Consider the following 13,677-nt stretch of genomic DNA (forward strand, 5'->3'; position numbering starts at 1 on the left):
CCTGGGAAAGCACAGCCCTGCCTTGTGAAGACTATGTAAATAGCCTTTAAATGACTACTGTAGGTCCCTGTGAGATCCACATTCAGGCTGGGTTACAGCTGAGATATGGTACTGTACGACCGAGTAGAGTAGTGTTGGGCGTTATTACAGTGATCACTACAGGCAGGCAGGCAGGCAGGCCATCCATTAGAACGAGGCAGAACGTGGCACAGGAAATCACCTATTTCCTGTCAAATCCCAGCTCGAGGCCCTGAAAGGGTTAACACGTTCCAGTCAACGCTATTCGCGGCTGAGTGTCTCATATACATAAATAAATCAATAAAATAAAATGTAATGGAAGCCCAGTGGTGAGGAACCATAAAAAGACTTAAGTAGAGTTACGGAAGGGAGGGGGGAGGAAGCAAACGCGAGAGGAGTCGAAATCATTGTATAATTCTGCTTAATAAGCAACTGAAGTCCTCCGAGTGAAATAGCAGATGGTGTTTTTGCAACAGATTGCAGTGAGTGATTCTTTTAATAATAATGCGAATTAAATTCTTCCTCTGTAGAATCCCCCTGCTTTTCAGTGGGGACCCATTTGAATGAGAGAAGAAAAAGAAAAAAAACCAAACAGCTAAACTAATGGCTGAGTCCAACACCTGAGGCCCAGAGTCCCTCGCAAGAGTGTGTGTATTTGGGACACTGTGCGCAACGCCTGTGTGAAGAGAGAGCATTGTTTTAAAGCCTGCAAGTAAGTTTGAGCACGAGTGTGTCGTTGTCCGCGACGACCGCGAAAGACAAAAATTGATATTCGGAGTGCAGTGTGTATTCAAATATATAGTAGGCGTGTGTTAAAAAAAAAGGGGGGATGTAACAAAAGGACAGCGAGAGGGATATGTCTGGGAGCACAGATGAAAACAAGTAGGGTAATAGCTCTAGTTAGGAACGGTTTCATCGCGCACACACTTCACCTAAGTGCTATCCGATATTCTTAAGCGGCCCTGGAGAAGTTATAAGACGCCAGTAATCCTGGAAAGGATGAGACCTTTCAAACAAAAGATGAGAGCACTGAAAGACCAAATAAAGGCTTAGCGATGAATGTCTTCAAATCCCCTCTGTTCCAGGCGTTTGGAGAGAATGGGGCCTGAAGGGCACGGAGGAGAGCCAGGTCTCAGGAGAGCCTATCCCTCAGTACAGGTCTACTGGGAGTGGTTCACCCGGAGCTCCTCCCTCCTAACGCAGCCTCTAACTTTTATTGGAGGTCCAATGACTCAACCGTTTGACCTTGGTGACCGGACCACTTCAGTGGCAATTCGGCTCGGACTTGAAGTTCCCGGCGGTGCAGTATATCAGAGGACGGGGGTGCTAAAAAGTCTCCAGCAATGGTGCTGATGGCCCATTTGGGCTGCATCCAAGGGCTCCCCCAGCGTTGGCTAGAGGCATAATTAGCCAGAGACCCTGCCAACGTGGAGAGAGAGAGAGAGAGAGAGAGAGAGAGAGAGAGAGAGAGAGAGAGAGACAGAGAGAGACAGAAAGAGAGGAAGATATAGAGAGAAAGGGGGAGAGAGAAATGCCATTAAGGCAGTGATTCTGCGCCCTGTCCATCCGTCAGTCATGCTTTGAGAATGTGTCCATCAGGGTGCGTCTCCTTAGCCCTCGCTGACAGAGCTGGTTAACAGGATGCTTTAAAAAGCTCAGTGTAATTACACCGCCCCGACACTACACTACACTGGACCTGAGACCCCCATCCTCTACCCTCCCCTAGCCCAAAACCTAAGACATGTCTCACTGTCGGTCTCTCCAGCTTAGCGTATGTCTTTCTATCTTTCTGTCATCTCTCTTTTTTTCTCTCTCTCAATTTCTTTCCGTCTCTCCCTCTCGCTCTCCCTCATCCCGTCTCTCTCTCTCTCTCTCTCTCTCTCTCTTTATCTTCATCTTAGCATCTCTCTCTCTCTCTATCTTTCTTTCATATCTCTCTCGTGTTCGCTACCATCTCTACCTTTCCATCTCCCCATCTCTCTCTCTCCCCCCCCCCTCTCCCCCCCTCCCTCTCTCCCCTCTTCCCCCCCTCTCTCTCTTCTCCCCCCCCCTCTCTCCATGGGAAATCAATTAAGCCTGGCTGATCCAAGGACATTCAGTTACAGCAACGCAGCAGAGGAAAATTACGGCTCAGCGACACCTTATTCTCAGGGATCAGTAATTATGCCCCGAGGAAAAGCAGTGTTTCACTGTGCATGCACTCTCAACTAGATATCCATGTCAAATACGGAAAGTAACCCAACAACAATCATTTCAATAGTCATGGTCTGTACATACTACAGCACATAGTGTTATTCTATCAGTCTATGCTGGTATATATCACTTCTGTCAGATATATTTATCTGGGTGCTATATGGTTCTAAGCATCTATGAAATTGAACTTAGAAACTACAGACAAACGATAAGACATACAGGTGACGGCCAAAAAGATGGAAAACACGAGGAAATGAGGGACACAAAGTATATTGGAAGCAGCTGCTTCCACACAGGTGTGCTTCCTGAGTTAATTAAGCAATTAACATCCCATCATGCTTAGGGTCATGTATAAAAAAAATTCAGCATGCCATTATTTTGGCTACAATGGCTCTGCCCCCATAGGATGAAAATTCCCCCAATCCACAGGCCAGGAGTGGTCACTAAATGGTTTGACGAGCATGAAAACGATGTAAACCATATGCCGTGGCCGTCTCAGTCCCCGAATCTCAACCCAATGGAACACTTATGGGAGATTCTGGAGCGGCGCATGAGACGGCGTTTTCCACCACCATCAACAAAACACCAAACGATGGCATTTCTCGTGGAAGAACGGTGTGGCATCCCTCTAATGAAGTTCCAGACGATTGTAGAATCTATGCCAAGGCGCATTGAAGCTGTTCTGGCTCGTAATCGCCCAACGCCCTATTAAGACACTGTATGATGGTGTTTTCTTAATTTTGGCAGTACTTTATTAGTCCACACGGCATGGATCATCAGCTAGATTCAGCTGCGGGATGATTTTGTTATTGGGCGGATGGTCAGGGGGCTGGAACGTGATTGTAAATCATTTGTGGACCGCAAATTGACCGTAAGAAGCCAAACAGATATAATATTCGACTAGAACATAATCATTTCAAACCTTGCTTGCGTTTGCATACGGTCGCATACACTGAGTGTGTAAAAACATTCGGAATAGCTTCCTAACATTGAGTTGCACCTCCTTCGAAGTTAGCGATTTCAAACGTGCACTACCGCTCGGTCATTTTATGAAGGTCCATTCTTTAACGATTGTCCTGATTGTTATGGAGTTGTCAGTTGGAGTTGGAATCCATTGTAAAAAAAAGTGTAATATTGCTTTTTATGCGTCATTTGCCAAGTCAAAAAAAATCTGCTCATGGCAGAGGTTGTGTAAAATGCTACTTTTATCAAAAACTACAGATTTCAGCACCCAAAGAAAGGCTAGCAGTTACACAGGACAAAAATAAGCATTAAAGAATGGACATTTTTACAAGTATTGACTGATAGTGACTTGATGTAGTTGGTGGTACACACTTCTGGGAGCATCACAACTTAACTCCTTCGATGACAATATACACTGAGTGTACAAAACATTAGGAACACCTTCCTAACATTGAGTTGCACCCCACTTTTGCCCTCAGAACAGACTCAATTTGTCGGGGCATGGACTCTACAAGGTGTCGAAAGTGTTCCATAGTGGTGCTGGCCCATGTTGACTCCAATGCTTCCCACAGTGTCGAGTTGGCTAGATGTCTTTTGGGTGGTGGACCATTCTTGATACACATGGGAAACTGTTGAGCGTGAAAAACCCAGCAGCGTTGCAGTTCTTGACACACTCAAACTTTTGCGATTGGCACCTACTACCATACATTGTTCAAAGGTACTTAAATGACCCTCTGAACTATCAAGAGCAGTGATACTAGGCAGTGATACCAGCCAGAGCAGTGATACTATCAAGAGCAGTGATACAAGGCAGTGATACTAGCCAGAGCAGTGATACTATCAAGAGCACTGATACTAGCCAGAGAAGTGATATTAGCCAGAGCAGTGATACTATCCAGAGCAGTGATACTAGCCAGAGCAGTGATACTATCAAGAGCAGTGATACTAGGCAGTGATACTAGCCAGAGCAGTGATACTATCAAGAGCAATGATACTAGCCAGAGCAGTGACACTAGCCATAGCAGTGATACCAGCAAGAGCAGTGAGACTAGGCAGTGCAGTGATACTATCCAGAGCAGTGATACTAACTAGAGCAGTGATACTAGGCAGTGATACTAGCCAGAGCAGTGATACTATCCAGAGCAGTGATACTAACTAGAGCAGTGATACTAGGCAGTGATACTAGCCAGAGCAGTGATACTATCAAGAGCAGTGATACTAGGCAGTGATACTAGCCAGAGCAGTGATACTAGGCGGTGATACTAGCCAGAGCACTGATACTATCAAGAGCAGTGATACTAGGTGGAGCAGTGATACTAGGCAGAGCAGTGATACTATCAAGAGCAGTGATACTATCCAGAGCAGTGAAACTAGGCAGTGATACTAGGCAGTGATACTATCAAGAGCAGTGATACTATCAAGAGCAGTGATACTAGGCAGTGATACTATCAAGAGCAGTGATACTAGCCAGAGCAGTGATACTAGCCAGAGCAGTGATACTAGGCAGAGCAGTGCTACTAGGCAGAGCAGTGATACAAGCAAGAGCAGGGATACTAGCCAAAGCAGTGATACTATCAAGAGCAGTGATACTAGGCAGTGATACTAGCCAGAGCAGTGATACTAGCAAGAGCAGTGATACTAACCAGAGCAGTGATACTATCAAGAGCAGTGATACTAGGCAGTGATACTATCAAGAGCAGTGATACTAGCCAGTGATACTAGCCAGAGCAGTGATATTATCAAGAGCAATGATACTAGCCAGAGCAGTGACACTAGCCATAGCAGTGATACCAGCAAGAGCAGTGAGACTAGGCAGTGCAGTGATACTATCCAGAGCAGTGATACTAACTAGAGCAGTGATACTAGGCAGTGATACTAGCCAGAGCAGTGATACTATCCAGAGCAGTGATACTAACTAGAGCAGTGATACTAGGCAGTGATACTAGCCAGAGCAGTGATACTATCAAGAGCAATGATACTAGGCAGTGATACTAGCCAGAGCAGTGATACTAGGCGGTGATACTATCAAGAGCAGTGATACTATCAAGAGCAGTGATACTAGGTGGAGCAGTGATACTAGGCAGAGCAGTGATACTATCAAGAGCAGTGATACTATCCAGAGCAGTGATACTAGGCAGTGATACTAGGCAGTGATACTATCAAGAGCAGTGATGCTATCAAGAGCAGTGATACTAGGCAGTGATACTATCAAGAGCAGTGATACTAGCCAGAGCAGTGATACTAGCCAGAGCAGTGATACTAGGCAGAGCAGTGCTACTAGGCAGAGCAGTGATACTAGCAAGAGCAGGGATACTAGCCAAAGCAGTGATACTATCAAGAGCAGTGATACTAGGCAGTGATACTAGCCAGAGCAGTGATACTAGCAAGAGCAGTGATACTAGCCAGAGCAGTATTACTATCAAGAGCAGTGATACTAGGCAGTGATACTATCAAGAGCAGTGATACTAGGCAGTGATACTAGCCAGAGCAGTGATATTATCAAGAGCAGTGATACTATCAAGAGCAGTGATACTAGCCAGAGCAGTGATACTAACAAGAGCAGTGATACTAGGCAGAGCAGTGATACTAGCCAGAGCAGTGATACTAGCAAGAGCAGTGATACTATCCAGAGCAGTGATACTAGGCAGAGCAGTGATACTAGCAAGAGCAGTGATACTAGCGAGAACAGTGATACTATCCAGAGTGGTGATACTAGCCAGAGCAGTGATACTATCCAGAGCAGGGATACTAGCCAGAGCAGTGATACTATCAAGAGCAGTGATACTAGGCAGTGATACTAGCCAGAGCAGTGATACTAGCAAGAGCAGTGATACTATCCAGAGCAGTGATACTATCAAGAGCAGTGATACTAGGCAGCGATACTAGGCAGAGCAGTGATACTATCAAGAGCAGTGATACTATCCAGAGCAGTGATACTAGCCAGAGCAGTGATACTAGCCAGAGCAGTGATACTATCCAGAGCAGTGATACTATCCAGAGCAGTGATACTAGGCATAGCAGTGATACTAGCCAGAGCAGTGATACTAGCCAGAGCAGTGATACTAGCCAGAGCAGTGATACTAGCCAGAGCAGTTATACTAGCCAGAGCAGTGATACTAGCCAGAGCAGTGATACTAGCCAGAGCAGTGATACTATCCAGAGCAGTGATACTAGCCAGAGCAGTGATACTAGCCAGAGCAGTTATACTAGCCAGAGCAGTGATACTAGCCAGAGCAGTGATACTAGCCAGAGCAGTGATACTAGCCAGAGCAGTGATACTAGGCAGAGCAGTGATACTATCAAGAGCAGTGATACTAGGCAGTGATACTAGCCAGAGCAGTGATACTAGCCAGAGCAGTGATACTAGCCAGAGCAGTGATACTAGGCAGAGCAGTGATACTATCCAGAGCAGTTATACTAGCCAGAGCAGTGATACTATCCAGAGCAGTGATACTAGCCAGAGCAGTGATACTAGCCAGAGCAGTGATACTAGCCAGAGCAGTGATACTATCCAGAGCAGTGATACTAGCCAGAGCAGTGATACTAGCCAGTGATACTAGCCAGAGCAGTGATACTATCCAGAGCAGTGATACTATCCAGAGCAGTGATACTAGCCAGAGCAGTGATACTATCCAGAGCAGTGATACTAGCCAGAGCAGTGATACTAGCCAGAGCAGTGATACTAGCCAGAGTAGTGATACTAGCCAGAGCAGTGATACTATCCAGAGCAGTGATACTAGCCAGAGCAGTGATACTAGCCAGTGATACTAGCCAGAGCAGTGATACTATCCAGAGCAGTGATACTATCCAGAGCAGTGATACTAGCCAGAGCAGTGATACTATCCAGAGCAGTGATACTAGCCAGAGCAGTGATACTAGCCAGAGCAGTGATACTATCCAGAGCAGTGATACTAGCCAGAGCAGTGATACTAGGCAGAGCAGTGTGCAGGTTTCTTCTTTTCTCTCTCATGTCCAACAATTAAACACATGGGGAACCCTGCCATACATGATGGACATGTGTGTTCTACTCTCCCCCCCCCCCCCCCCCCCCCAACTCCTCTGATATACACACACACACACATACAGACACACACAAAATAGCTGAAAAGGTGCAGAGAGGGGGGAATTTGGAGGCTTGGCCAGTGCCACTCCAGACCCCCTTTGGTCCAGTGTATTTGACTAGAGCCATTGGCCTGGTTTCAGCTAGGTCTACCATCTGTCCCCTCACCCTCACAGGGCTCCAGTCCTTACCTCCACAGTCTGGACATGCCGTGTGGTTCCTCAGAGACACACACATGGACAGACAGACAGAACAGTGCCGACATTACCCACAACCAACCCATCATCTGGCCTGAAAGGCTGCAGTGTGTTGGTACTTTGTAATTCATTATTCGTATGTTATGTCTGAGTTCAGTATGCCTTGAGAGGAATTACGTTCAAACCTTCTTTGAGCAGCAGTAATGAGAGGATGCTATTTGTTAGTTGTTATTTGCTCTGGTGATCTAAGGGGGCTTGGCGGAGGTCTATGATGACACATTGTTTGGGCTGGTAATGGGGTTGGGGTTCTTGGGGCCCCCTTCTGAGGTTCTACTGGGTTGACATTTGGAGGTCACTGTGAGTTACGAGCGCGGCTGGGGGACCACGGGCCGGTCCCCTGGATGTGCGTGTCTGTATGTGTGGGAGCCGCAGTGTAAACAGTGAGAGGATCTGTTTATGGGAGACCACCCTCTCCATTAGCACTGCCTTAACATGTTTACTACCCAGCAAACAAAACACATGGCAATCTCCCTCTCTGTCTCTGTCTCTGTCTCTGTCTCTGTCTCTGTCTCTGTCTCTCTCTCTCTCTCTCTCTCTCTCTCTCTCTCTCTCTCTCTCACACTCTCTCTCACGCTCTCTCTCACACTCTCTCTCTCCCTCACTCTCTCTCCCTCACTCTCTCTCTCACACCTTCTCTCTCTCACTCTCCCTCACTCTCTCTCTCACTCTCTCTCTCTCTCTTCCATTACCCTTGCTCTTCTGCAAGGGACAGTCTATTGTCTCTTAAAAACCACATTGATGGACTGTAAACTGGTGCGCTTTTTAAAGCGAAAGCTTGACTACACAGTAGTAGGTTATGTGTTATTGTCAGATGTACAGACAGAGAGCATTACGAAAGAGGATTAAGTTGTTAAATTAAAGATGGCCCTTCCTTTGTGAGTTGCTCTAGATTCCATTAATTGAGGTGATTGAATTTATCGAGTTCCTTCTTAACGCTAATCATATCACTAGCATGCCGACGGAGAGGTCGAACCACTCATTCCGTGAGGACTACATCTTTTCTTCTGCTCTGTTCCTTCAAAGAAACCATTAGTGTTCACCAGGCTGGGAACAGAGAGGACGATCTGTGTTTCACTGGAACACCTTTCATCCAAACATACCGCATAGGAGAGCATAAACACAGACAGAGAGACACACGCGCGCACACTTTGATAAACAGACGCGCGCGCGCGCGCTATCCGGGAGCACACTAACAGCTTGTAGCGGGTGCGGGCGGAGGGGCCGGCATGCTGGCACTCTGTTTGTCATATTTCTTGTGGGCCTCGCCATCTGCCGGGGTGGCATTTTCATGGCTGTTTACCCTGACTCCCGCCAAGGAATCATCTGCCACTGCATAATGCCGTCCGCGGGAGAAAAAAAAACGCGGATTAAGTTGGTAATGCAACTGAGACTATTGCTAATTTGCTGTAATTGGGAAGAAATGAAGATAAATGAGGGCGAGGAAGGCAAGGCAATCAGTGCGGCAGGCAGTACAGCTGTGCTTTTGGCCAATCCCCCCACCCCCCTCCGGCCCCCCGCGCTCAACAAGGTACATGCAAATCCACACTAATGACAAATATGCTAGCCCCTCACCCAGCACTATCCCAACACTACCCCAGCACTGCAGCTCTGTGGCACGGCCTTTACTTTTCACCCAGTTTGATTCATTCTCATCTGAGACTGAGAAGAGTGTCGGCCACAAACAATCTCCTTCGTTTCACTCCTTCACTCCTGCCTAATAGGCAGGATAAGAATATTTCTACACCATTTCAATGAAATAAATCCCGTGTGTTATTGCGACATTTCCTTTAATCAAAGAAAAACAGTTTGGATCAAACCGAATCTGAGACCAGTCAATAGAAAAGCTAGTTCAAGTTGTGGCATGAGTGTTCCATAATACCTTGCCTGTAGCCCTTCCAGTGCAGACCAGCGCAGGTTAACAGCAGTGATTAAGAGGCTTCCGGCTAAGATTGACATTTCTTTCCCTCCCCTCCCTCTAACAGTGACAGTTAGGAGACGATTGGGGGGTTTGTGAGAATGGCAGTGGGTTTTAGGCTCTCTACATGGTGCCCGCCGTGCCCCCTGCATCCTCTAGGGTTGTGCCAGGCAGCCCCTGGCATCCCCCTTACTCTGCCAGATGTCCCTAAGACTACACCCCCGGCTCCAACCCAGTCCCCAGTTCCCAATAGAGGAGAACCCTCATAGGCCTCAGTATAACTGCCACTCATCACCCCCGCCATGAATCCGTATCTTTCTGAATATGCTGCTCTTGTAGTTTGTGATCATACCGTTATACTTTATAAATGCAAGCGATATCATTGCTAAACACTTGGGAAGTCTTAAAAACCTGCCTTAATCAAAACCTGCCCAGTCTGGCAGGCTGGCAGAAGAACTAATTCAGCCTTGCAAATGGTGCATCTACTGTACAGCAGTAACAGCACTGTACCTAATGCAATTCACTGCAGCTAATCCCTAACAGCCCAGCACAGCCAGTTGGACAGATTTAATGTCTACCAGTGGTAAATCTTATTACTAGCCATGAGTCAGGTGTGAACATGTCTGTGAGAAGAGAAGCTGGGATTGCTTGAGAGGACACAGAGAAATAAGTCTTTACATATTTATGAAAATACCTGTTTACCGGGGTAGGGGGCTGGGGGGGGGGGGGGGGGCTGTGGGGATCCTGGGTGGGGAAACCTATTTACACGCAATAACAAAGAAGTAATGAAGAAAAAACATTTAAATTGTCAGTCATTAATTCCCTCCCAAAACAATGAGTACAACCCACCAGAGGCCCTGGCAGAAGAGGGTTGGAATTGAAAGGGAAAATGATTAAAGAGGTCTCTTAATGAAGTGTTAATTGCTGTGAGGAGAGGAATGGAAGTTGGAGGAGTTGAGCGGGTCTGACAGCGAGACAGAGGAGAAAGGGTCTATAGAACTGCGGCGTCTGAGCCCAGGCAACTCTCCGGCGTTTGAGGTGGAGGCCTATGGCCTTATGACAAATCAACTCTTAATGGTGGTTTTAGGAGTGGAGGATTTTTGAAGGCTGAGGGGATTCTGACAGACAGATCGGTGACATTAAAGAGAGACACTGTGGCACCGTAGCGCTGGTGCTGCACGTGTCATGACATGGTCATTTATCACAAATTAATAAAATGTCAGAACTATGCCATTATGAAGAGGACGGCTGTACGGGCTTAATACTACGTAATTCAATGTAAGTGTAACCATAAGCATTTCTCTGGCCAAAAACATTTAGCATTCCTTGGAAATAATCTGGCATTTTTAACCCCGGTATAATTTCCAGGGTATTTACAAGCAATCGTCAGACTGTGTCGTGGGTCACTTCCTGCTCCTGGTTCTAAGCATCTAAACATCTGTTTTTTGTAAGATGGCTGCGTATTTCGCGTCCCCTTATCACAGAGACACATTAATGGCCATCAGAGTGCCTGGCTCCCTTTGAGCGGTTTATAGCGACGTGTCTTTGATTCTAAGTAGTGCTCACCGCACAGAAAGGGAAGGAGACGCCTCTTTGATATCGCCCTGCGTTTACATATCAATGAGATCCACCAAAGACTGGAGCGGAGCTACTCTCCTCAACGCCATTCCCAGAAAACATTTTAGCCAAAGAAAGTGCATCGAACACGCAACCAATCTGGCACAAACACATGTGCACTTTCACACACACACACACACGCGCACACGCACACAGATAGAAACACACACTCTCTCATACACTCTTACAGGAAAACACATACACTCAACCCCTTCATAAATAGTCAAACAGGCCCATGATAGAAAGTGTCTGAGTTTGGGATCCATCAAGTGTTTATCCTCCGTTGGCTACAGCTAATTTGGTATTTAGAGCTGAAAGTGTCTTTACAGGTTTTCATTAGGCATCATTTTGAGGCTCATTTGAAATCAATCCCCTCTCCGACGCTTCGGCCCGCTCGGATGTCAGCCGGATGAAAAATGATCGGAGGCAGAGGGGCTCCTGACGGCCCCCCGTCCGCTGCGCTCGCCCGCGCAGTTAATACAGTATCATCTGGTACCAAGAGCAGGCAATTCCCCCATCTCATTACCAACAGGATCTGTAGGTCATTACGCTGGATGGATTCCCATTATCTGGACCAAGGGTTTTAGTCTAAAGATGGACGCCTTGCACCCTCCCTCTCCTCTAAACACACGCCCTCTCTCCTCTTCACCTGACAAACCTCGCTCTCTCTCGAACCCCATTCACAGACACGGCGCCCAAGAGGTCAGGCTAAGAAGAGGGTCAGAGCGCCAGAGGAAAGGTCCTCCTCTACTCTGCTGTCCGTGTCACTCTGTTGAAGACACCCTGAAATGGCTTCCGTCAGGCAGTTGGCCATAACTGTGACACTGCTGGACATGGTCTCGTCAAGGTCGACACTCTGACTGGGAGAGATGGAGAGGAGCGTTCATGTCATGCTCAGATCGTGCGATTCTTCTTCTTTCACAAAGGGCCGCTGTCGTTTGTGACAGGTCTACCCTTCATGTCCATTTCCTGTGCGAACAACCCTGAGGCATTGCACCCCGGGAGGGGTGGGGGGCTGCGGGGCTGGTGTCCCCAGCCCGTCTCTGCGAGGACTGATGATTGGGCTGGTGTCTATCACCGTGCTGTGGTATTAGCGGTGGCTCTGCCGTGAGTAAGTGCAGGCTTTCCCTCGACAGAGAGAGGAACAGGCGACACTGAGAAGCCAGACAGAGTCTTATCTCGCTTTTCTCCGAGACATCTCATTTCATCCACAGAGCACAGCCGGTCAGAGTGAGAGTCGTATTTGACCAGCCGGTTATCTGACACCGTAGCCTAGGGTGGGCTAATCAATGGTGCTCCTCTCCAACACCCAGAGACATGGGAGTGACACAGAGGATAGCATGTGTGCCATGTATGAGAGGTCAATGGGATTGTCTGTGTTTATACCCATGTGGCGTGTGAGCATTTCTGTGCAAACGTCATAGTGAATTTTATGTTTGTCCTCTGCTCCAGTGATGTGTGTTCGTACATGTGTAACCTCCTGTATATACTAGAACTACTGGTGTGTAGTGTACAGTGTGTGTGTGTGTGTGTGTGTGTGTTCCAGTGTGTGCTGTGCGGCAGCCTCAGTGTGAGTGGTCAGTATGCAGCCCCTGTCCCTCTGAGGGCCATGATTTATGGGACATTAATTCCTGATGGCTGGAACTGGGAGAATATTTCAGCTGGAGGACGAAGGGCTGGCACATTTTCTGAGCCGTCAGCAGGAAAGACAGAACAGATCAGGGGTGCTTCCGCCATTTGAGGTGACAGCACTTCTCTGATCCATACATATAACCTGCACTTCTATTTGTTAGAGAGAGAGGCACTAGTCATGTCAGACGCAGGCCTATCTGGCTGTTATGGTATAACTCATTATGGAAATGAATATTATAACGAGAGAGTGGACTCTTAAGAGAGCACAAAACAGAATTCTGTATCTATGTTGTTCCGTGAGGTGTCTTGCTGAATACATTGCGACTCTCGTTTTCAGTATTGTCTGTGGTTTACATCAGTGCTGTTCATTTGGTTCCCACAAGGGGCAGTATAGTGAGCTCAGAGCCCGTGGGAGAGGGTCTGAGCCACAGGCTGAAGGTCTGAAGAGAGGAACCACAAAACGGAGCTCAGTAACAGTATACTTAAACACACGGAACAACAACAACACACACAACAACAAAAAACACTGATGATGTAATTGACAATGTCAGGAATGTTGTGTCAAACGTGTCCAATGTCTTTCTGCAAATGAAACTTACTTGTTACAAAACAACGACTCTGCCGCCCAAGTTCCAGAAAGAAGAACGCGTCCACGTGAAGCAACAAGAGGAGCAGAGCCCAGGGGAACCACAGTGAAAGGTGATAGCTCTGACCCCAGCCCACAAGACCAGCCGGGATCACCCTCACACTCGCCACGCTGGTCAATACTGGACACGAAACAAACTGCTCAGGGCTATCAAGTGACACTGTCTCCTGTTGCAGCTGTGTGGAGGAAGGGAGGGAAGAAGGGAGGGAGGAAGGGCAAGAAAAGGAAGTGTGGGATCTATCTACCCCTTCTCTTCCAGTCTTCTCTTCTCTTGTGTTTTTCAAAATGGCAGCGAGACAGGAAGGGGCTGTTATCAAACAGGCCAATCAGACTAAACAAGAGTGACACTTGCCCAGCAAAGACACTGGGCTTCAAA

The 13,677-nt window shown here is 47.3% G+C and overlaps 1 protein-coding gene across 2 annotated transcripts in view; it reads right to left on the reverse strand.

Moving 5' to 3' along the window:
- Positions 1-13,677, reverse strand: part of LOC120057336 (dachshund homolog 2-like) — a 128,580-nt gene that overhangs the window by 25,834 nt on the left and 89,069 nt on the right. The gene's annotated exons all lie outside the window — the stretch shown is intronic.

This window comes from Salvelinus namaycush, chromosome 12, assembly GCF_016432855.1.
Source record: "Salvelinus namaycush isolate Seneca chromosome 12, SaNama_1.0, whole genome shotgun sequence".
NCBI classification, from domain to species: Eukaryota; Metazoa; Chordata; class Actinopteri; order Salmoniformes; family Salmonidae; genus Salvelinus; species Salvelinus namaycush.